General features: G+C 41.0%; 1 protein-coding gene across 2 annotated transcripts in view; it reads left to right on the forward strand.

The window, feature by feature from the left end:
• Window positions 1-26221, forward strand: part of LOC122815124 (gastrula zinc finger protein XlCGF26.1-like) — a 451177-nt gene that overhangs the window by 413457 nt on the left and 11499 nt on the right. The gene's annotated exons all lie outside the window — the stretch shown is intronic.

Consider the following 26221-nt stretch of genomic DNA (forward strand, 5'->3'; position numbering starts at 1 on the left):
GTAGGTGTCCATAGAATGCTTTTGTAAAGGATTCTGCATTTTGGGCCGTATTGTCCACTGGCCCAGGGGTTTTGAAGGATTCCACCTCAGTTTTGAGAAGTGTGAAGTTTGCTTTTGAGAAGTTCTTCACTGTGGTTTCCTTGGCTAGTGGTGGGGACACAATGTGGATGTCCAGTGAAATTTGTTTATGGTCTGATCTTACCAATGAGGGGTATACCTCTGGTGTGGAACATAGAGACCCCATGTTGGTGATGACCAGATCCAGTATGTTTTCTCCTCTTGTGGGAGTGGTGACCAGTTTTTCCATAGCATTTGAGTTTATAAATTCTAGGAACCATTGGGCGAGGGTGTTTGGGATTGAGTAGTTTTCCCAGTCGATGTTTGGGTAGTTGAAGTCAACCAGTATGATAGTGTTTGGAGAGACCTTCATATTCTCCAGTGTTCTCAGGAAAGCCGAGTGAGGTTCCTGTGTTTGGGAGGGTGGTCTGTAGCAGGTTACAAACCGAAAGGCAGTTTTGCCCACTGTTAGTTGCACATGGATGGTCTCCGAAGCTTCGTGCAGTGCCACTAGCCTGGAGGTGTGGGTATCTTTGATAACTATGGATACTCCCCCTCCTTTTGTGGTTCGGTCTGAGTTTTGGGGCCAGAAAGTGAGGTATGAAGTATAGCCTGGTGGTGTTGGGGTGCTCTCGGGAGCCTTGAACCAGGTTTCTGTTACTGCACAGATATCGATATTCTCCATACTGAGGAGAGCCTCGAGTGTGTGCATCTTGAGGTTTAGACTTCTGGCATTGAGCAGCATTACCCTTAATTTTTTTTCTTTGTGTTGTGTATGGGGGTGGGTTTGTCTTTTGAGCCTTGCCTAAAAAAGGCACTATGGGGGAGGCAAGAGCCTTAGCCAGTATTCGAAAACCCAGGGGTGACAGTTGCAAACCATCCCTAGCGAAGCAACGTGGCTTGTCGAGCATGTCATCCCAGGCTGACAGACACTGGATCCCCTTTGAATGACACCAATACTTTAGCCAATTGTTAAAATTGATCATTTTGTCTTTATACTGTGGCATCATTCTTGGTGAGGGTAAGATGCTACTCAAGGTCAGGGTCATACCAGCCTGGGCTACATGATCAAAGAGCTCCTGTACGTCTTTTTTCATGTAGTCCAGGGAGGTATGTCTCAGGTCATTCACACCAGCATGGACAATGACGGAGTCATACTTGTACTTGCTTTGGAGTGACCCGAGTGCTTGTGTTATGTGGTGGAGTCTGACACACGACAGGCAGCTTACGGTGACCTTCTCCTTGTTCAGCCTGGTGAGTGGGACGTCAGTGTGTCTGACAATAGAATCACCTATTACAAGTGTATTAGGTGTGTTGTTTAGCCTTAAGGGCTGTGACTGTGTGGCACACTGACTTTGTGAGCTATGTGCTACGTGGATATTGTTTCGTGGTAGGTGTTGCTTGGATGTCTGCTTTGGAGGTCTCTGCTGCTTAGGCAGATTTTTATTTAGAGCCTCCGAGTATGTTTTTGTGTGTTTGTGTTTGGTTTGCTGATGCGATAGGTCTATGTGAGACTGGATTTGTGGTGTGTGTGGTTACCTTCTCCTCCTGACAGGCTGTGCCAGTACTGGGTTGAGAGAGCTTAGCCTCCAGTTTGGCTATATAGTTGCATCTCTCACATATATTTGAGCTTGTTGGGAGGAGGAGAGGGTGGTCTGTATACATAAGGCAGTTGTAACATTGCCTCAAGATTCCCAGATTCACCAGCTGGACTGGAGAGTAAACTCAAAAGTGACCTTTGGACATGCCTGAATAATATAGGGAACTACTTATTGACTGATCAGTAAGAACCAATAGGGAGCAAGTGCTTAGAAGGAGTATAAGAGGATGTAGTGCTTTAGTTTGTGTTTACCTATGAGATTACTTATACAAGCAAGTTTGAAAGCAAAAAGAATCCAGCACCCTGAGCATGAGTAGCAAACATAAGGTTTATTATAAACCAAACCGGTTTCAGCAACTAGCTTTCTTCAGTGTCTGATTTTGCAACAACACAATGAGTCATATATATAGGAAATATGAAGTAGGTGACCTGACATCACTTCCTGTATTTTCACAATATAGCCACAAAACATAAAAAATAAGAATTAAGTTGATGTTTGACAGTAAATATTTCTCAAAAATAAAACATTTAGTTATGTTTGAAAAATGTATTATTTAGCTACAAGCATTCATGATAAAATAATATGGAGTACCATGTAAATGCTAGTAAATATAATAACAAGCAGTCAAAAAATCAATAATTACTGACCAAGAAAATGACCAAAAAATCTTTTAAACACGGTACCAATGTTAATATAATGTGATGAATAACTGAATCATTTGTACTAATGATGGCTGTCACGCTTTTCCAAGCTTTATGCCATGTATACCAGTTTGACCATCTGATTGTAACCATCTATGACTTGCTGTCCGTCTTGATGCTGAGTTAGAGTATTCCAAAGTTACAGACAGCCTTCATCTTCACTGGCTGCTATTGTCATTATCTTAAATAACTGATGAAAATTCTCATTTTGGACACAGTTTCATTATGTTTTTGTATTTTAATGTGGCACCTTTATCATTATTAATAGCTGTCTAAGTTTCGCTACATTGTGCAGTTAGCATAGTTTTCAAGCTGTAGTCTGCATTGTAGTTTGTAATATTTCAAAACTGTATTTTAATTCAATGAAGCTATATTATCAGAAATGATCATTTTGTCTATATGCTGTCATAAATATTATTTAACTATTTGTATTTAGTTGTATGGATAACATTGTTGAAAGTTATTGTTTTATATTCCAATTTATTTCCTCTTTTTACCCTTACTCATCTTTGTAAGTGCTCTTCTAAATTTGAATCTGAACAAGTAATCCCTTTTGTATTCAGGAGGGAGTCCGTCACTATTTGTTTTTTTCAAAAATAGTGCTGATGTATAGTAGACAGTATCAACATGGGATTATCACAATCATCCTTCTTGAAAAACAGTAGGTTGGAAACTTGACAACTGAATCTTTGAATCTTTCAGAGAAAACTTGCTACTTTGAAGATTACCTGCCAGCTTAGATAAAAACATTTTGTCTGTTTCCTCAAACCCAGCTAAAATCATGAATATGGAGTCTGGGACTAGAACATACAACCTTATGTTTAGAGGATCACCTGAATATATTTTGCCATGTTTAATAACCTGAGTCTTCAAAAATTCTGCTTTAGAATTTATAAAGTTTTCTCAAGCACTGTGAAATGGTAAATGTTGTATAACTGATTCACTCATTTTATTTAATGCTCCAGTACAAGAAGTTATCCCCAGATCACAGTTGCCTCTCCTTTGGTCAATTTTATCACTGGCTAGGAAAATGATTACAAAAATTGGAAATGTAAAACTGATTTGTCTTTTGATGATTTTATTATTTTAGCTAAAAGTGTCTGCAGGAAAGAACTTTAAACATAAGGACTCCAAATTTTACTCATCAAAAAAATATTGGCAAAAATTATGTAATTTACTTGAAAAATATTGATTAAGTATTAACTTAATATTGCTGTAGATTCCTGTAAATAGTTTTTCCCTTTTGTTATTTATTTGTTTATGTTTGAATTGTAATCCTTCAAGTTTGTAAAATTAATAAAAATTGTTTTACAAAACAAAAATGTGCTTTAAACTGCAATTGTAGTGATAATTTCCATCCCATCACTGACTTGCCTAACATGGCAGAATCAACTTTATTCAAAGAGCTAAGAAAATAGTGCTCTATTTTGTAGCTTTATTAAGGTGTCATAGATATATATTTATATGCATTTTGTCACACTTAAACATATACTGTACACAATCAGTAAGCTCATTTTGTTTTTAATCTTACCTATGCTGTCTGTTTTGTGCAAATCCCTTTCAGTCCTAACTGCTACTGGAACTTTCCTTGGAGCATGCCTGACTGATGGCAGAATCCATCTGAGAATGTTGAACTACTGGCAAACAGACTAGACCAGTAAATAAATCTTCATATTCATAAAGTTTATAGTCACATTTTGCATATTTATCTATCTTTTATATTCAAACTGAGTCAGGAGAATGCCTTTACCTTTTGCAGATCTAAGCCCGGAAGAGGAGGGAGAGAGGTGTTTTCCCCCTTTAGTTTTGTCAATGCAAAGCTGAAAGTTTAAGGGTTCCGTCTAGCCAAATACCAAGGGATCAATGAACTGAACTCTTGAGGCCTTTGCAAGCTGTTTATGTGTTTTGAATAACACAAAATTGTTTTTGTTTTTGTGGAATTTAATTAGTATAGTTGAGGATTAGTTTACTTCATATGTACATGAATTCTTTTTACTGTATCAGGCTTCTGGCAAGTAAAATCACCCGATATAGATGAAGTTTCTATTCAGTTAATCTTAAAGTGACATTTGTGTTTCTTATTTTTATATTTATACATAGTGTCTGCTCACTACAGGTATGTGATGACCTGAAAAGATAAAAAGGCTTTGTTGATTCGTTTCGAAATTCAGCACTTTGGACAGTTGGCAGGACACACTGCCCTTATCTTTAGCATAAAGAATATATTAGGGTTAGTATATTAGAATTGCTCTGCCCAGACTTCCAAATACTACATCCTGTGTCAAATGTCATGTCACTTAATTGCACAGAATTCACTCTTTCAACTCCTACTGTTCCCAGAAATAATTTCTTTGGCTGTGTTCTACCACATTCATTTCCTTTTTGTGCAAGGTAAATTCTTGCATTTTGCACTGTTTAACAAAATTATGTACTTTACCATAGATTTCACACAGCTGAAGACGTGCAGGACATTTTAGCATGGTTACACTCAAACCTGTTGTATTTACCGGTGACATATTTATCTTGCTTTTCATGATACTTTCACCTCATTTTTAGTTTATTTTGCCATTTTTCTTTTTCACACTTTCATAATCAACTTTATATAACTTTAAAGTTTTATTTTACCTCAAGTGTTGCATCTTAATAATGTCATTTGTTCTACAAACCTTGATAGTTTCATAGTTGCCAGCAACCAACGGTACAAATCCCACCACTGTCTTGCTCTGAAACAACCCTAATGGCTTGAATTTCTTTAACTACTGCTCCTGTTGCAGCTACAAATCACTCACTCCTTTCTTAATAAACCTTTGGCCTGTCCTTCCCTCTCCACTATAGTATCCCTCTGTACTCATTCCTGTACTCTCCATAGCTCTGATCAACTCCTTTTTGACATGTACAAACCTAATAAAAACATAGGCAAACTACTTTACAAAAGCACTATGTCCCAAGCCTGGAACAAACTCCCCCAAAATATTTGACATATCAAATACACTAACAACTTCAAAAAAGAACTGAAAAGCTACCTTGTTAACTCTAACTCCTGCCCATGCCAGGACCCTACCTAATCACTCCCGCCTACCCATCCACCTCTCTATAGTTCGCACAAACTGCATCAGTCCAGTGAGAAGCTATCAACTATTGCTTCATTGTACATATGTAAATAGTTACACTTCTGTGCTATGTTGACTATCAAAGATTGTTTTCTGTAATACAATTGGAATATGACTATTAACCTACTTGTTGTACAAACTTTATTGTGTATTTTTTTAATTTTTACTTAGTTTTTATTCTATGTATTTTTTTTATATGTTGGAGCTTTTCATAGGTTGGTACTAGGCTATCAGCCCTAGGGCCTATACAAGCCTAGCTATAACAATTCCGTGGCTATTTCTTCCCACACTATTTACTTCCCTGGACCCCTGTCTAGCAGGGTGACTGACGTGATCCCCGGGGTGAATTTCCTTTCTCCCATCCAATCGTCAAGGTTCCTTTTGAAGAGGGCCAAAGAGGCGCTCTGCTTGACATGTATGGGCAGTCTGTTCCAGAGTCTGGGGAGTCTCTGGGTCAGGAACCTATCCCTCTAGCATGTTTTGTTTACTGTGATGACAAGATTTAGATCCCTGGAGTGTGTGGCTCTGAGGGATTGGGATTTCTTTAAGTGTAGCATGTCCAACAGCTCTGGGTTTGACATGGCCTTCTATGTTAAGCAGAGATTGCCTCTGAGTAGATGATATGCGACAGAGTATATCTGTAATCTTTTAAGGCGGTCAGCGTAGGGTATCTGCTTTAGGCCTGTGATTCTTTTAGTGAGGTATTTCTGTGGCTTTTCCAGTTGTTGCAGATGTTTTGAGAGGTACATACCAAATGGGGCATTGTATTCTGTAATGGATCTAATGAGGGATTAGTACAGTGGGACAATGACCTCCTTTTTTTCTGGATGAAAAGCCCTTAGTGATGAGGTGTGCCACATAGAAGGATTTCCTGACTGTTGTGGCAATGTGGTTATCGAAGGTGAGACCACTGTCCATCTGTGTCCCTAAGTCTCTTATCCCACTTTCTGTGTTTAGTGTACTGCCACCTATGTGGTAATTCATGGGTACATGTTTTTTCCCAAAGGGGATAACTATACATTTCTTGGCATTGAGCTTGAGCCCATGGCTCTGGCACCAAGCATCTGTTTCTGTAAGGCCCCTTGGGTCTTTACTGAAAAGGGGCCTTTGGCCCCGTTGCACTAACCTGGTTAATAAATGACAAATAAATAAATAAATATACTAGGGTAACAACCACCAGTTCCTTTATAAGAGTTGCTGTGCAATCCAACCCAATTATGCCCCTATGTATCATGTACATTTATTAGGAAGTGGTACGTTAAGATGTTTCTAGAAGTTTTGTGTAGTGAGGGGTATGTTGATTTGGGCATTACTGCCTATGTGTGTCTACCAGAGGCATAGAGGTCAGACTCTGGGTGAATTGTTTGTTTCCTATCTATTGGCCACGATTATGCTTAAAAAGGGTTAGGGATGCACTCTGCTTCACATGGATGAGAAGCCTATTCCAGAGCATGGGTATCCTCTGAGACACATATCCGTCTTGCCAGCATGTCCATTTTATGCGACATGCAAAATTGAAATTCTTGGATCTAGTGGTTCTGATGCTGTTCCTTTTTTTAATGTGCAAAAAGTTTGTTAGAGATGGGTCTGAGGATGCCTTGTATGCCAGGCATAGACCTCTTCTTATTAATCTGTGCACGGAGTATACTGATACAGCTTTAAGGAGATACATGTAGGACAAGGTGTTTATACCCTGGATTCTCCTGGTAAGGACCATTTGTGGATGTTACAGCTGTTGCATATGTCTGGTCAGGTACATGCCGGAGGGGGCATTATACTCAATGATGAGTCTTACAAGGTCCAGATAAAGTGACACTGTGACTTTCCTGGACCTGGATGCCATGCTTTTACTTATACATTGGGTGGCAAAGGCCAGATTACTGTCTACATATGTTCCCAGATCTCTGACTACCAGGTCAACTTTTAGGGTTGTCTTATCGATGGAGTATTTATCTTGGGTGGCAGTTTTCTCAAAAGGCACTGTAATGCATTTCTTGGCATTGAATTTTAATCTGTGACTTTGGCCTCAGTCATTTGTGCTAGACAATCTTGTAATATGTTTGTGCTGTCCACTCATTCAGGTTCCTTTTGACCCTGTTCAAAAGGAACCTGGATGAATGGATGGGGAACCATAAATTATTACCAGGGATAGGGCCAACAATCCTCCTGTACATGGGTAGTCATTACTAAATACAATCCTGGTTATTGACTGCAGTATCTAAGGTATTACATTGGGTTGAAATGGCTAGGCTTGAAATTACCTCCGTGTCAGTAGACTAGTAACCTCCTATGGATCCTGTGGGGGAAATCTGTGATAGCTACCAGTTTGCAGTCATCTGCAAACTTGGTCAGCCAAAGGCCCTTGACATTATCCTTTACCTCTGAGAACTAGATGCCAAATAGGAGTGCATAGTCCCAACATGGGCTCCTGAAATACCCCTTTGGTGACTGGTCTCTTAGTGGAGGTGGCATCATCAATCCTGACTTCTTGGGTCCTGTCTGTGAGCCAGCTGGCAATACAGCAAGTTATGTTCATAGGTTGTTACTAGGCTAATAACCACCAAAAGCTTAGCCACGCATCCTAAACCATTTGGGTCCACGAGTATCATGGGTGTCTATACTGGGAGAGGCATGTTAGTAGGAAGGTAACTAAGGATGTATAGGGGGTTATTAACTTTGAACTTTTCCTTGTTAATGACCTCTGCCCATAAGGGACATGGGGGCCAGACCAGGGGGTAAATTTATGATTTCCCATCCAGTTGTTAAGGGTAAGGATTGAACTCTGTTTTACATGGATGAGAAGTCTGTTCCATAGTACGGGGATCCTTTGGCATACATATCTGTCCCTCCAGCACATTCTGTTTATGTCACGATGGAAGTTAAGATCTCTGGATCTAGTGTTTCTGGTGCTGTTTATTTTGTGGATGTGCAATAGATCCATCAGGGCAGAGTCTGAGGAAGACCAGTAAGCCAGGCAAAGATCCTCTCTCAGCAGCCTGTAGGAGACTGAATAGAGTGACAGAACCTTTAGGTGATCAGTGCAGGACAGGGCATTCATGGCCTGAATTCTGTTGGGAAGAAACCTGTGTGGGTGTTCCAGATGTTACACATGTCTGGTTGGATACATGCTAAAGGAGACGTATTCAATGATAGGTCTGATAAGCCGTAGAGTGGTAGTATAACATTCTTGGACCTAGATGCCATACCCGTACCTATGTGGTGAAAACATAGGTAATCCAGAAGGCTCTAGTCAAGTCTGCTATACCACTTGTGTGACCCAGAGGGTGACAGGACTAACAAGGAACAGAGTACAAAGGAATACTCAAGTTAAAATCATTTTAGCTAGCAAATCTAGGAGTCTTCCCCCCCTCCATCTCTAATACTCTCCCTGCGGGAGGAGTAAAGATGCCTGGTTGAAGTTTCAGCTAGTTTATTCAGTTAAGTAAGTAGATGCGATGTTTGCTCTGAGAGTGTTGATGGAGAAGTACAGAGAAGGTCAGAAGGAGTTGCATTGTGTCTTTGTGGACTTAGAGAAAGCATATGACAGGGTGCCTAGAGAGGAGTTGTGGTATTGTATGAGGAAGTCAGGAGTGGCAGATAAGTATGTAAGAGTGGTACAGGATATGTACAAGGGCAGTGTGGCAGCGGTGAGATCTGCAGTGGGAGTGACAGATGCGTTTAAGGTGGAGGTGGGATTACATCAAGAATCAGCTCTGAGCCCTTTCTTATTTGCACTGGTGATGGACAAGTTGACAGACGAGGAGTCCCTGTGGACTGTGATGTTTGCAGATGACATTGTGATATGTAGTGAGAGTAGGGAACAGGTTGAAGAGACCCTGGAGAGGTGGAGATGTGCTCTAGAGAGGAGAGGAATGAAGGTCAGCAGGACTAAGACAGAATATATGTGTGTGAATGAGAGGGAGGATAGAGGAATGGTGAGGATACAAGGAGTAGAGTTTGCAAAAGTGGATGAGTTTAAATACTTGGGATCAACAGTTCAGAGTAATGGCGAGTGTGGAAGAGAGGTGAAGAAGAGAGTACAGGCAGGGTGGAGTGGGTAGAGAAGAGTGTCAGGAGTGATTTGTGACAGACTAGTACCAGTAAGAGTGAAAGGGAAGGTCTGCAAAAGGGTAGTGAGACCAACTATGTTATATGGGCTGGAGACAGTGGCATTGACAAAAAGGCATGAGTCAGAGCTGGATGTGGCAGAGTTAAAGATGTTAAGATTTGCACTGGGTGTGACGAGGGTGGATAGGATTAGGAATAAGTATATTAGAGGGTCAGTCCAGGTTGGACGGTTTAGAGATAAAGCCAGAGAGGCAAGATTCCGTTGGTTTGGACATGTGCTGAGGCGGGATGCTGAGTATATTGGGAAAAAGATGCTAAGGATGAAGCTGCCAGGTAACAGGAAAAGAGGAAGGCCTAAGATAAGGTTTATGGATGTGGTTAGAGAGGACATGCAGGTGGTTGGTGTGACAGAGCAAGATGCAGAAGACAGGAAGAAATGGAAACAGTTGATCTGCTGTGGTGACCCCTAACTGGGAAAAGTCGAAAGAAGAAGAAGAGGTAGATGGATGATCATTAGAACAAGAACACTCATCCTATAAGGTAGGTGACATAGAATGATTTTCTTATTAGCTTAAGTACTTGTTGATCAGAGGCCAGGCTGCTGTCTGCAGATGTTTCCATATCCCTTACTACTAGGGAGATTCTTAGGGGTGTTATATCAATGGAGGAATTATAAAATTCTTTTGAAAGCTTCCCAAAGGACATTATAATCCATTTTTTAACACTGAGTTTTAGGCCATGGCTTTGACATCAGTCACTTGTCTGTGTTAAACCCTGTTGTAAGATGTTGGTCTCTTGGGGGGAATCTATAATAGCTCCCAATTTAAGTCATATGTGAACTTGGTGAGCCAGAGGCCTTCAGCGTTAGCCTTGACTTCTGAGAGGGAAATGCCAAACAGGAATGGGCCCAGCACATAGTCTTGGGGTACTACATTGGTGACCAGTCTCTTGGTGGAGGTGGTCCCACCAATCCTTACATCTTGAGTCCTGTCAGCCAACTGACAATCCAGCAAGTTATGTGGAGATCAGTGCTTAGCTCAGGGAGCTTGTCAACAATGACTAAGTGGGGTATTGTATTAAATGTCTTGGTCAGGTTAAGATAAACATTATGCATGGTTTTACTCTCATCCATTGTCTTGGTAACCCTCTCAAATAAGTCTACCAGGTTAAGTAGGCATGACCTTCCTCTAACAAACCTAAACTGGGATGGGTCCATTGTACGTTGGCGATGTCCATGTTTTTCACTTCCATGATAATTCAGTCCATGGATTTGTATATTAGGTTTGTTAGTCTGATGGGTTTGTAGTTCACTGTGTCAGTTGATGGTTGGCCCTTGTAAAGGGGAATGACTGTTGCTGGCCCTCCATTGACTTGGAACATAGCTTATTTAAAGGCTGTAGTTGAAGAGTGCCTCAGGTGGTCCTGATAGGTCTTGTTTTAGACTGTTCAGGAGGCAGCCATAGATGATGCCAGGACACATGGAGGTGGTGTTCTTGACTTTAGCAAGTGCAGTCAAAACCTGGTCCCTGCTAATAGTTGGGGGGATTTCACCTGGTGGTGCTGGGGAGAGTGGGAGGTGAAGTTTGAGCTAAATGTATCAGCCAGCAGATTTTGCTCTGTCACCCTGATTGTTGAAGGTAGACCATTTACCACTAGTTTAGCACACTGCTGTGTGTTGCCTTAAGGTTCCAGACATAGCTGAAGAAGGTCTTGTGATTGTCCCTAGCCTGCGAGGCTATCCTGACCTCATAGTCTGTGTTGTTGGACTTAATTAGACTTCTAGAGCACTCATCTTTAAGAGAGTTGCTCTTCCTGATTTTAGCTATGAGTTTTCTTCTTTTACTATGCACCCTGTTTAATTGAGGATTCCACTAGTGGGGTTTAGTTTTGAGTTTATTTCTGGTAGGTATGGCAGCGTCTATGCAGCCATTCACATGACATCACATTCATGATGTTAACGTTTTAAAAGTTTTTCCCACTGCTGCCTGATGACCATCAGACTGTCTCTGCTGACTGGCCCACTTGCTCCCAGTACAGTGGGAGGACAGCAAAAAGATAAGAACTGTCATTTAAGCAGCAATCATTTTTTTTAACCTTTTTTAGCTGTAACCTCACTAAACATACCAGTAAAATGACTAGGATTCAGCACATAACGGCCATCAGTGAGAGTGTATCAGTTTTTTTTTTTTTTTTTTTTATGAATGATGCAACCACTGAGGTCAGCCTGCCCCACTGAAGCCAGCTCTGCCATGGTGGCTGTGGTCTCTACCAGAAATTCGAATGTAGGAAAGCACATCCTGTGAATGCACTCCCACAACTTCCCCTGGTGAAGGTGAGCTGGCAAAGCCACATCACTCCACTCCTACTGAATGCCAGCTCCAGTAGATGCCCAGAGTTCTTTAAGTTTAAATCTGATTTTTGTAACAGTCTTCCACCTGTTTGATCACTTCTTATACAATGCTTGATTTTGTCTTGCACTAATGACGTTTGTAATTCATTTTAGTGACATGAGAAGGGATACTTTCCATGAGATGGCTCTGATTTCTTGAAGAACAAATGCTGAATATTTAGCAGATTTTCTCTTATGGCAACTCTGAAACTTCTTTCTTTTAACTGCTGATCACTTTCTCTCCCTTTCGAGACTCGGATGTGTTTCTCTCCCTTTCGAGACTCGGATGTGTTTCTCTCCCTTTCGAGACTCGGATGTGTTTCTCTCCCTTTCGAGACTCGGATGTGTTTCTCTCCCTTTTGAGACTCGGATGTGTTCTACACCTTTAGCACTTCTTTTCTTTTTCTGTGCAGAAAAGCAGACTACTGTAACATCTCAGGCACCCTGGATATCGTGCTTACATCTGGGAATAAATCATAGGCTGATAGGTATATGTACCAGGCTAATGACCACTAAGGCCTTTATAAACCTAACCATGCAACCAAAATGTATCCCACATATTATTTTGCCTTAGAGACTTTTTAAGGGGGTGTATGTTAGGGCATGGTTTAATGGTGGCATACCAGGAATGAATCGTCAGTTTTCCATACAATGGTCCAGGATGAGCTAGAAGATGGTTAGGGAAGAGCTCTGTTTCACATGGATGGGAAACCTATTCCAGAAAATGGGGGTTTTCTGAGATTCGTACATGTCCCCCAACATGTTCAGTGTAAGTCAGAAGCAGAGTTTAAATTCTTAGATCTAGTTATTCTAGTGCTCTTCTTTTTGTGGATATGCAAACGTCCATTAGTGTGGGAGCTAAGGATGCCTTGTATGCCAGGCATGAATTGCCTCTCTGCAGCCTGTACAAAACAGAGTATAGAAATAAGGCTTTGACTTGATGTGCATGGGACATTGTGTTTACACCCTGTATTCTTTTTGTGAGAAACCTCTGTGGACATTCCAGATGCATGTGCCTGGCGAGGTACATACCAAAGGGGGTGTTATGCTGAATGATGGGTCTGATGGTGGACATTCCAGATGCATGTGCCTGGCGAGGTACATACCAAAGGAGGTGTTATGCTGAATGATGGGTCTGACGGTGGACATTCCAGATGCATGTGCCTGGCGAGGTACATACCAAAGGGGGTGTTATGCTGAATGATGGGTCTGACGGTGGACATTCCAGATGCATGTGCCTGGCGAGGTACATACCAAAGGGGGTGTTATGCTGAATGATGGGTCTGACGGTGGACATTCCAGATGCATGTGCCTGGCGAGGTACATACCAAAAGGGGTGTTATGCTGAATGATGGGTCTGACGGTGGACATTCCAGATGCATGTGCCTGGCGAGGTACATACCAAAGGGGGTGTTATGCTGAATGATGGGTCTGACGGTGGACATTCCAGATGCATGTGCCTGGCGAGGTACATACCAAAGGGGGTGTTATGCTGAATGATGGGTCTGACGAGGGTTGAGCACAGTGACACAGTGACTTCCCTAGACCTAGATGTCAAGCCCTTACTTATATGTTGAGTGACATAGAATGATTTTCTTACCACATCATACATGTGGGTCAAAAGCTAGTTTACTATCTACATGAGTTCCCAAATCCTTGACTATTATCTCTACATTTAGGGATGTTTTATCAATGAGATAGTTTCCCTGTATGGCCTACTTCCCAAAAGGTACTATTATGCATTTCTTGTCATTGAGTTTTAAGCCATGGCTTTAGCACCAGTCAATTAGTCTATGTTAGACCTTCATTTAAGAACTTAGTATCTTAGGTGGGTTCTTTGATTGCTCCTAGCTTACAATCATCTGTAAACTTAGTAAGCCAGAGACCCTTGACATTGGCTTTGACTTCTATAAAGTAGATGTCAGAGAGGACTAGACCCAGAACAGAGACCTAGGGGACTCCACTGATAAATGGGCTCTTTGTGGAGGTGGTCTTTCCAAGCCTAACTTCCTGGGTCCTGTCTGTGAGCCTGCTGGCTATCCAGTGAGTTACATATGTGTTTATGCCTAATTCTTTGGGTTTGTTTACAATGTCTGAGTGGGGTATTGCATCAAATACCTCAGCTAAGTCAAGGTGGGTAGTATATGCACCATTTTGCTCTCATCCATTGCCTTGGCGACCTACTCAAAGTAGTCCACCAAGTTCAGTAAACATGACCTGCCTTTGACAAAAACCACACTGGGTTTGGTTCCAATGTCTGAAGTTTTCCTATATCATTGCTAATCATGTCTTTGATAACTATTTCCATGGCTTTGCATATGAGACTAGTCTGACTAATGGGCCTATAGTTCCTGGGATCAAGTGATGGTTCTCCCTTGTGCAAAGGGCTGGCCATTACAACCCTCCATTTACATAGAATGAAGCCTGTGGGGAAGCCACAATTTCCAGTGTTTAGAGAGGTTTCCCTGCAAGGTTAGGCTTTGTGGATTTTGTAGCTGGAGAATTTACCAACAAGTAAAACCAACTCACCATGATGCTCAGGCTTTGATTCTGATTTGGTGAACATTTGGAGGCAAAATAGTAATAGACATGAGGTGACGTGCTGCCTGCTCTTCAGATTTACTTAAACTACATCATAGTGCACAGAAAACCAGACCATGGCATTTACATAGTGGTTATACTACATAATAGTGCAGAGGAAACCAGACCATGTCATTTACAAAGTGGTATTCTGAACAGTGCTATCTGTGCCAAACTCATAAATAACTTTTGACATATATTATGTGTCACATGTAAGGACTGTATCTGCATCTGCTGGTGTAATTTCACTGCCCATGAAAGGGTATAATAAATGAACTGATGCTTCTGAGTACCATCAAAAGGTCTTACAAGGAATGACTTCCAAATTAGAGTTGTACAGACATGTGCAAAATGAGGTTTAACAGAATGGCGGTACAGAAGAGAGTTTCTGCAGGCCCTGAAGTAAAATTAATCCACACCAGTTAAATAATTACAGGTGAGCAGACAAGGGAAGAACCAATGGTTGAAAATATTTGTTAGCATGGAAAGAGATGGTCAACAGACCACTCTACTTTGCCAGGGATGGTCTGCACCTCTCCCCTCTAGTCTTTTGAATATTAGCTAAAATATTGTTGTCCCCATAGAGCCTTTTTTAGGCAATGCCAAACTGAAAGTACTTCTGACATAGCAAATCAAAACTAAGAAAATTTAAAGGTATTAATGCTCAATGCTAGGAGTCTAAACAAAAAACTCCACTCCCTAGAAGCTCTGTTTACCCTAGAGAATGCTGATGTCTGTGCAGTCACTGAGACATAGTTTAAAACCGTAGAGAACACCCCAACAGTGCAAGGTTATAATGCCTTCCACACATTTAGGAGAACTACTTCTCATGCAGGGACTAATGGTGGAGATGTCTCTATTTACATTAAAAATAAATATACTTCAAGGCTGGTCAGACAGGACAATGCACGTGAGCTGCTCCATGTTCAAATCATCATAGGTAAAATCCAATACCACTTCCTTGCAGGCTATAGGTTCTCCTCTATGACCCAGGAAACCCATACCATGTGTTTAAACTTATTAGAAACACTAACCATCCAACCCAATAACCGTATTCATGGGTGACTTTAATTACCCCACTATTAACAGTGAATCTTGTACAACATCAAATGTACATGCACAGAGATTGCTGGATTTTGTAAACACAAGCTCCCTGAACCAGATAGTCAGTACACCAACCAAGGGTGTAACCATACTGGAGCTGGTTCCCATTAATATGGGAGACTGCTGCACAACCCCTATTGTAATGCCTTCCCTGGTAAGGTCAGACTTAAAAATGGTCTCCTTTGAAGTAAAAACCCTCAGATAAACCTGGAGTATTCAGAATCTATTCTAAGGCTAACCTCCTGCTATTAAGTGAGAACCTGGCAAAATGTCAAGCCCCATAAACCCTGAGAACACTACTGCCTATGCAGAACTGTTCACAAAAAAAGCTGTACAAACTTGTTAATAGCTGCATAGAGGCAGCTGTACCCACCAGGAAGAAGTATAGAACTAACCCAAAAAAACAAGCCACCTGGTGGAATCACAAAATCAATAGGGTGTATAACAGAAGGAAGAAAATCATGGCAAAAATTAGGAGATGAAGCACCCAGCAGGATAAAAGCACCTCACCAAACTAAATAACTCAGAGACAAGTAAAGTCTACCAAAGCCAAATTTGAGGTAAGTTTGGCCTCCTAGGCCAAGAACAACCACAAAGCATTCTTTAGCTATGTCCACAACCTCAAAGTCAATACACAATTGTGTACAGAGCTCATTGTAAATGGAGCCACCTATACTGAACCAGAAGAGATAGCAAAATTCCTGGCTGACAAATTCAGCTCCAGCTTTACCCCTCTCTCCCCCTCGACCTTCCCTCATGAAATATCATTATATATAACTCCCCCTACTATCACTATGGAACAGGTCCTTACTGCTGCCTCTAAGACCAAGAACAATGCATCAATGGGCCCAGACAATTTCCCAGGATGCCTTCTAACTAGCATGAAACATGACCTATCAGGGCCTCTGGAATTACTGTTTAACTGTAGTCTCCAAACAGGCTTTGTGCCTCATGAATGGAGAAAGGCAACAGTCATCCCTCTCCACAAAAGTGGGCCATCTACAGACCCTGGAAACTACAGACCCATAAGCCTCACTAGTCTTGTATGTAAAGCCATGTAAAGAATTATCATGGAGATGATCAGCGGAGATATAGTAAAACTCCAGACACTGGACCCAACCCAGTTTGGCTTTGTCAAGGGCACATTATGCCTACTCAACCTGGCAGACTTCTTTCAGAAGGTCATCAAAGCAATGGATGAGGGCAAAATCATTCACACTGCCTACTTTGACATGGCCAAGGCATTTGACACAGTACTGCACCGAGCATTGTTGACAAACACAAGAGGTTAGGTACTAACACGTATGTCACCCAGTGGATAGCCAACTGACACAAAAACAAGACCCAGGAAATTAGAATTGGGGAGTCAACCTCTACAAAGAGGCCAGTCACTAGTGGAGTACCTCAGTGATCAGTCCTTGGACAGCTTCTTTTTGGCATTTACTTCTCAGAAATTAAGGCCGATCTCAGTGGTCTCTGGCTGACTAAATTTGCAGAGGATTGCAAATTAAGAGCTGCCATTAAATCTCACACTGGCACAAATGTTCTCCAGAAGGGACTGACACTGACAAACAACTGGTTTCAGAGCCATGGACGAAAACTAAATGCCAAGAAATGCATAACAGTATCCTTATCTATCCCCGGTAGCTGTCATAGTGACAACACACCCCTTAGAGTTGATAAAGTAGTCTGGGTCTTGGGGACACACCTAGATAGTAACAGCCTTTGACCATCACGTGTCTGCAGTAGTAAGGAAATTATTCTATGTTGTTCAACTTATAAGTAAAGGTATGGCATCTAATCCAAGGAAGTCATTGTTCCACTGTATTTGGCATTCATCAGACCTATCATTGAATACAAAGCACCCTTTGGTATGTACCTAACCAGGCATATCCAACAACTGGAACTTCCACAGAGGTTCCCCACTAAAAGAATGCATGGCATAAGTAAAATGTCCTATGCAGACCACCTCAAGGTCCTATCCCTGTATACTGTCTCCTACAGGCTTTTGAGGGGATAGTTATGCCTGGCATACAGGGGATTGTCAGACCCCATTTTGATGGACCTCCTGCATATCCACAAAAAAAACAGCACCAGAATTGCCCATTCTAAAGACTTAAAGTTGCCTGTGATGTAAACAAGACCTGCTGGAGTAGGTATGTATCCCAGAGACTACCACATCTATGGAGCAGGCTCCCATCCATGTGAAGCAGAGTTCCTCCCTAACCCAATTCATGTGCAACTTGGACAATTGGATGAGAAACCAGAAATTCATCCATGGTTTGACATCTATGTCTCTAATGGACACAGGCAACCTGTCAATGGTTCATCTACCAGTCCCATGCTTACATTTATCATGGATATCAGAACTTATCAGAGATTTGGGATGCATGGCTAGGCATAAAAAGGCCCTTGTGAATGTTAGCCTAGTAAACACCTACAAACCTATGAAAAGGCAGAAGATGTGGTGTTTTCAAAGAAAGGATCCAGTAAGAAGAAAAAAAATAGATAAAATATAAGTAATGATTCAAGGGACTGTATGAGGAAAATAGAATGTGAACAGGCAGTGGAAAGAATGGAGACCTTGGAATGTAAAAAGAAAAGATTGCAAGAAAAGTATTTGAGGCAAAAAGCAGTGCTGAGAGATTAAAACTTAGTGAAGCTGGACAGCTGAATGGATTAGCTCAAACTGTAGGCAGGAGATTTGTACAGCAGGAGTAAACATTCTAATTTCAGGCTGGTGTTGATTTCATATCATCTAGAAAAAGTTACTTTTAGGAAAGTCCTACAAAATAGATTATATCTAAACCGAATATATGTGCAAAATTGTATAAAGGTAAAGACAGAATTCAGTATGTGGGGAAAAACCCTGACATGTGCTGTCCAGTCTCAAGAAATAAAATAGATTTTGAAAATAAATGTGCTGAAAGGTGTATAAGCGGAACAAAACCAAAACAATGCATGCTTTTTGTGCAAAATGTGCAAGAACGTGAGTCTAAAATGAGCTGTGAGAAAAGGGCACCCCTGTATGGGTGATTGGTTGCTGTTGGAGACCCTGATGGTAGTAAAATAGGGCCATTGATGTGCATTTCACATGGCTAAGCCCATATCAGTCCTCACTGGAGGCCTGAGTAGTGAATCCGCCAGCGAGTATCATTAAATCTGGTGTCACTTTGTCGGGTGCTGATTAAGTATCATTAAACTTGTTGTCACTTTGTGGGGTGCTTATTTGGTACTACATAACACAAGGAGGAGTGAGGATACAGTCACTGCAGAAGATCCGGTAAAGGAAGCAGAAGTTGCATTTTTTAGTCACTGGGGTGCAGGAAGATGAAAAAGGGAAAGCATTAATAAGCTTGGAGGAGAGAGCTGAAATGAAGGTATCAACTGTGACAAGGAGAAGAAATCAGAAAAAGGCAGGGATGTGGGGAGAAGAGGACAGAATGTGAAGGAGATGAAACAGAGCAGAGGTATAAAACTTGAGATGATAACATTAAAAGTCCAATAGAAGTTCAAATCTGAACTGCTCTGTAGAACAAGGATCAGGTAGTAACACTATCAACTATATGCAGTAATATTGTTTGTCTTCCTCTCTGCAACAGATAGAAATCACTCTCACAATACTTTGCACAGTTTTCTTATCTTTTTGTCTTCCTTTTCTGAGTGGTAAGGGGTAGTAGAAAACACTTTCACAGTACTTTGCACAGTTTTCTTTTTTTTTTCCTTTCTTTCCTAAATGGTAAGGGGGATATAATGAAAAATATGGCAAGGCCTGTCATAAAGAATAGACACATTGTCTGAAGCTACTGATAGCAAAGCTGACTGCAATCTGCAAGATGATGAATAGTTGTATGGTGTAACCGTAAGATATAAAGTGCATGTAATGTGGTGTAACCGTAAGATAAAAAGTGCATGCAATGTGGTGTAACCGTAAGATAAAAAGTGCATGTAATGTGGTGTAACCGTAAGATATAAAGTGCATGTAATGTGGTGTAACCGTAAGATATAAAGTGCATGTAATGTGGTGTAACTGTAAGATATAAAGTGCATGCAATGTGGTGTAACCGTAAGATATAAAGTGCATGCAATGTGGTGTAACCGTAAGATATAAAGTGCATGCAATGTGGTGTAACCGTAAGATATAAAGTGCATGCAATGTGGTGTAACCGTAAGATAAAAAGTGCATGTAATGTGGTGTAACCGTAACCTATAAAGTGCATGTAATGTGGTGTAACCGTAAGATATAAAGTGCATGCAATGTGGTGTAACCGTAAGATATAAAGTGCATGCAATGTGGTGTAACCGTAAGATATAAAGTGCATGCAATGTGGTGTAACCGTAAGATATAAAGTGCATGCAATGTGGTGTAACCGTAAGATATAAAGTGCATGCAATGTGGTGGAACTGTTAGATATAAAGTGCATGCAATGTGGTGGAACCGTAAGATATAAAGTGCATGCAATGTGGTGGAACCGTAAGATATAAAGTGCATGCAATGTGGTGTAACCGTAAGATATAAAGTGCATGCAATGTGGTGTAACCGTAAGATATAAAGTGCATGCAATGTGGTGTAACCGTAAGATATAAAGTGCATGCAATGTGGTGTAACCGTAAGATATAAAGTGCATGCAATGTGGTGTAACCGTAAGATATAAAGTGCATGCAATGTGGTGTAACCGTAAGATATAAAGTGCATGCAATGTGGTGTAACCGTAAGATATAAAGTGCATGCAATGTGGTGTAACCGTAAGATATAAAGTGCATGCAATGTGGTGGAACTGTTAGATATAAAGTGCATGCAATGTGGTGTAACCGTAAGATATAAAGTGCATGCAATGTGGTGTAACCGTAAGATATAAAGTGCATGCAATGTGGTGTAACCGTAAGATATAAAGTGCATGCAATGTGGTGTAACCGTAAGATATAAAGTGCATGCAATGTGGTGGAACTGTTAGATAAAAAGTGCATGTAAAGTAGAGCACAAATTGACTGGAGAAGATGGGAGATGAAAGACTTCTTGCCAGTTGTGCTGTCCTTTAAGGACTGGTGTGTGGGCAGAAAAATGGGCATCATGATATCAAGCGACCTGAGGAAAGGGAGGGGGCAAGAATGCAAACTGCTAACCTTGTTGGTAAAAATTAATCAGAAGGTAGTTAAAATGATGGAATCTGCTGATGATAAAGGAAAATTCCATGTGGACTTTTCTTCCTAAAGAGGAACGTTGGTCACCTTTCATTTATATAATGCTTTTAAAAAATCTTCAGTAAAACCTAGGCTAGAGATAGGGTATATTGTGTATTTGGGTTGTAAATGATTTTGCAGAATTAACTGTTTTCTAATTCGTTTTATTTCATGGTACAAAAGAATTCTTTTGAAAATGTATTATTGCACCTTTACATTTGTTTCCTACACGAGTAGAAAAATAAAAAAAGCTCATAAAAGATCTACATTCGTAGCTAGTTAAAGATAGTGGAAGATGGTTGCCAGCAGACATATTTACATTTGTAATGCATTTACTTTTTTCTTTCAGGTGGTGTTAAACTTAATTCAGTTTATATATCTGACATTATTTGAGTTGAAAACCATAATTGTTGTACTTAACTTTTGTTGAACATTTTCATTCACTGAGGAAAGATGACTCGCACATAATTTTGTCTGTTATCAGGCCAGCTTTAATACAGTGTTGGAATTCATTTACTTTTTGTGTGTGTACTGTATTATCTGGTAGCTGTTTAGTTAGGAGGTAAGTGAATGACAGCTTTTCCTTTGCAGTGAATTCCTTCAGGCGAATTACTGCATGATGTAACATTGTTTCATGTGTAGTGCCTTGCAATTAGACTTCATTTCTGTCTGAACTTTGGCTGAGTGCTGCCTGTTATTTTGTACCAAATCCTGCAAGGTCAGAGGTTGCATGATGCTGCTGCTTAGTTGTTTATGAGGCAATTGTAAATTAATTTTGTGGCAGCTTGATAGTAGAGAGCAACAGTTTTTTATCTGATAACACTATATGGTCACCATATTGATCATGGCTGGTGTAGCCTTAACTATATGGGTTATAGCCTGCATAGAATATAACAGCTGGCCAGCTTCCAAAACATTAGGGCACCTTCCATTTGCCCAAAGTGTGAATCAGCACAAGCTGAGCTGACTAAAAAGACAGGTTTGTGCGCCAAGCCCTTCAGAACTTTCCTGCCGCCAAAGACTGCTGCCCTGATGCTTTTGAGGATTGACGTTTGGCTTGTGCTGTTGCTATGCTGGGCAAATAAGTTCCCTTTGTGGAAAAAAACTTCCATTAAAAATTTTTGTGTGAAAAAAGTGATGCTTAACGTCTTTTAATTTTTATTTACTTTTGGCACTTGTTTTCCCTGGGAAAGAGGCTCCATTTTCAGCTTGTCCATGGAATAAACTACCAGTTCCACTTTCAGTCCTGCATTCAGCCACAGAAAGAAAAAGTTAAGCAGTCTGCCTTTGCTGCCACAGCAGCCCAGCAGTTTGCTTCAACCACAAGTGTGCGACTTTGCTGTGGTCATTTGTTGGACCTCAGACTACTCATCTTTTACCCTGAATCCCTCTGGTGTAGCAGCAGTAGCCACTAAGGACTGGAGGTTAGCCACATCTTCTGCAGCTGTTGGGGTAACCTCAGTGGGCAAGGGAGGGCCACTCTTGTTGGTCCTGGGAGAGAAAAGAGGGAAGACTTTGTTTTGCCCTTCCCTGGAGAAGTTGCTGCTGCCATTAATGATGATGTTGGCCCCATTTTTCTTGTTGAAAAGAAACAGAAAACTAAATGTAGCCAATCCTCCTCAAATTTCCTTAGGAATAGTTTACTGGGTCTGACTCAGAATTTAATTCAGGATATTAATCCTTCTTCTAAAGTGGTTTCTGGTAAAAGAAAAAAAGGGATACCTCTTTTCCAGAAGAGATTCAAGATTCTGGATCTGGACTGGAAGATGAATGGACAGATTCATGGGTTTCTCCTCAGATTCCTGATTCAGACTCAGAGGAGAGCTCAATTTCTGATTCTTCCTGTGGTGGTTTCCCTTTCTCTGAGACTGTTTCCAGAATGTGCCAGTGTGGGAGAACACTGAGGTTTCCAAGTCTCTCAAAAAATACTATGAGTTATTACAGAAGGAATTTCTAGAACCTACGCCCAGTTCTCCAGTGCTGTCAGCTTTGGAGGATGCATATTTCACTTCCTGCTATTTTACTGATAGCCAGCTGGTCCCAATAAAGGCAGATAAAATGTATAAAATTCCTCAGACTTTTACATTTGTATTCACTCTTCCCAAACCTGACCAACTGTTTTTTTCTTTCGGATTTTCCCAGTTAGGGGTCGCCACAGCAGAACTCCGGTCCGCTAATGACTGGCAGTCAATTTTTTTTATGGTGCCGAGGTGCCGGCCCGATGCCCAATCTTCAACAAAGGCACGCCCATTCCCGCATGTCTTTTGAACGCCACTCGACCGTGAGGAGGACATGCAGACTCCACACAAAAGGCACTCAAGCAGAGAATCGAACGGAAGAACCTCTTGCTGTGAGGTGACAGTGCTACCGTTGCACCACCGCGGCTTCCTTCAAACCTGACTGTAGCTTTAGATAATCCTGCTGGTACTAAACATTTGGTTAATACCAATCCTACTCTTTGTGATAAGGACGGGATGATTATTGGTAACTGTGGGGGGAAAATGTATGCTGTTTCACCCATAGTTATCAATAATCTTCCCATCTGGTGGAGCTGGAGTGTGTGTGTGTGTGTGTGTGTGTGTGGGGGGGGGGGGTGAAGTTTCAGCTGAATTTATCTGTCAGTATATTTGTTGTTTTACCCCAATAGGTGTAGGTGGTACCATTCACCACCAGTTCAGCACAGTGTTATGTGTTACCTCTAAGGTTCTGGACATAGCTGAAGAAGGCCTTCTGACTGTCCTTAGCCTATGAGGCTGTCTTGACCTCAAGGTTGGCTTTGTTGGACTTAATTAGACCTCTTAGTTTATTGTTTAGTTGTGTAAGACAGCACTAGTCTTTAAAGCTTTTCCTGATTTTGTCCATGAGTTTTCTTCTGCTGTTATATACTTTGTATAGGTGAGGATTCCACCAGTCGGATTAGTTTTCAGTTTATTTCTGGTAGATATGATAGCCTCTATATAGCCATTCACATGTTTGCATACTAACCTTTTGAATAATTGTGCATAGGTGGCTGTTGTCTTGGGGTTGGGGATTGCCTTGAATCTTGACAAACTGTCACTTAATAGGATGTAGTTTGCCTTTGAATACTTCCTGTTACTGGTTTAGTTGGATTTTCTGGGTTGATTTATACTTGTAAGGATGTGACATGGGGAAATGCAATGGTCCCTCATGTTAGTGAGTACCATATCCAGTATGTTTGAGCCTGTGGTGGGAGCATGAGCTGTCTGCTACAGGGTATTTGTGTTAATAAGGTCCAGGAAGTGTTGAGTTTGAGGCAGTTTACATTTCCCTATCTATAGACTGGTAGTTAAAGTTACCCATGAGTAAGGTGTTTGGTTGGATGGTCAGTGCATCTGGTAGGTTTAGGTAACAGTTATGAGACTCTAGGGACATGGGTGGTGACTTGTAGCTAGCGATGATATGGTGAGGGACCTTACCTATAATGACTTGTATGTGGATGAGCTCCAAGCTATCATCCTGTTTAACCTTCCTAGAGGTATGTGTGTTGCTAACATAGATTGAGACACCTCCACCTTTAGCCCCACTCTGTGCTGCTCTTGGTCTAAATGTGTGTAAGACACAGTAGCCTTGTACTTGTGGAGTACTTTACAAATTTAAACCAAGTCTTGGTTACGACATAGATGTCCAGTGTGAGGAGAGCCTGAAGGGTGTTGAGTTGTTTGTTTAGGCTTCGAGCATTGAACACTAACACCTTAAGGCTGCCTGTAGACGTTTCCACATGTTGGTAGTTTTTGTCTTTTTGGCATTGCCTAAAAAAGCTCTAAGGGGGTGGATAAAGTTTTAGCCAATATCTGAAAGCCTAAAGGAACAGGTGCAACCCATCCTTAGCAAAGTAATGTGGTCTTCTGACCATGTTGCCCCATGCTAACACAGATTGGATTCCCCTAGAGTGACATCAAATACTAAGCCAGTTATTAAAATGAATAATTTTATGTTTGTATTGTGACATCATCCTTGGTGACAGTAGAATGCTGCACAATGCAAGACTCACAACTGTATGTGATGCATGTTCTGAGAGAGCCATTATTTCTCATTTCATATAGTCCAGTGAGGTATGTCTCAGGTCATTTATTCCCATGTGGACTATGATACAATCATATTGGTACCTGGGGTGCAGTGACATGAGTGAGTGCATGATATTGCAGATTCTGGCTCCAGATAGGCAACTAACTGTTATCTTCTCCTTGTCCGACCTGGTAATTGGGGCATCTATGTGACACCCAATGGGGTCCCCAATGACAAGAGTATTAGGTAAAATGCATGTTTGCCTTATAGGCTTTGCATTTCGGGGACGATTAGGTGTAGGCTTATGTCAGATGCTTGGTGTTGCTTTTGGTGTGTGCTTTAGTGATTGTTGAGTAGTAGTGGAATTAGATGACTTTGCAGGTCTTTGAAATTTGGGAAGGTTTCTTTTAAGTACCTCAGCATAAGGCAATCCTTGTATGTGGATAATAGTATGTGTGAGGGATGTAGTGTGGGTATTCCTGACAACCTCATTTGTATGCAAGATTTTTGCGTCCAAAGAAGTTATGTATTTACATCTATTGCATACCATGTTATTTTCTTTAATGATTTAACTGGTCCTCTGAGAACGTGAGGCAATTGCTACATTGCCTTAGAATGCCCAAATCTCCCAAGCTGGCCACAGAGACATTTAGAAATTGCATATCCATGTTGTCTGTATGAGAGCTTATCTAAACAATCCTGGCTTGCTTTGTGATTGACTGTGCAATAGCCTGGTAAGAGAATATTTATATGAATTTATGTTTTATTTTATTTTTTAACCATGATTTTTCACTGTTTGTAGGAAGGAAGGGATAGCTTGTAGACAAGGCGATTTTCTTTGATTTATACTTGTTTTAACTCTAATTTTTACTGTTTGTTGTTAGAAAGGGAAACCTTTTAGACAGGTAAACTCTAGCCATCCAAATGGGTCTAGTCAGCTGTAAATTCTCACAGACTGCAGAGAGGACATCTAGAGCTTATCAAAACAATCCTGTCATGGTTTGTGATTGACTGTGCAGTTATTTAGAAGGAAAAGTTTTATTTGAATTTATATTTTATTTTTTAATAGTGTTTGATTTATATTTTTTTGTTTTACCTTTAATTTCCAATGTTTGTTTTTAGAAAGTGATAGGTTTTAGATAGGCAAACTCTAGCCATCCAAAGGGGCCTAGTCAGTTATTAATTCACACAGACTGCTGAGAGTAAATCCAGAGCTTATCTAAACAATCCTCTCTTGGCCTGTGATTTTTAAGCCGCGGTAGCGATGTTGCCTCACAGCAAGAGGTTCTTCTGTTTGATTCTCGGCTGGAATGCCTTCTGTGTGGAGTCTGCATGTCCTCCCCACGGTCGAGTGGCATTCGAAAGACATGCATGAATGGGCGTGCCTTCGTTGAAGGTTGGGCA

Source organism: Protopterus annectens, chromosome 11.part0 (assembly GCF_019279795.1).
Source record: "Protopterus annectens isolate FY-2018-M chromosome 11.part0, PAN1.0, whole genome shotgun sequence".
NCBI lineage: Eukaryota > Metazoa > Chordata > Ceratodontiformes > Protopteridae > Protopterus > Protopterus annectens.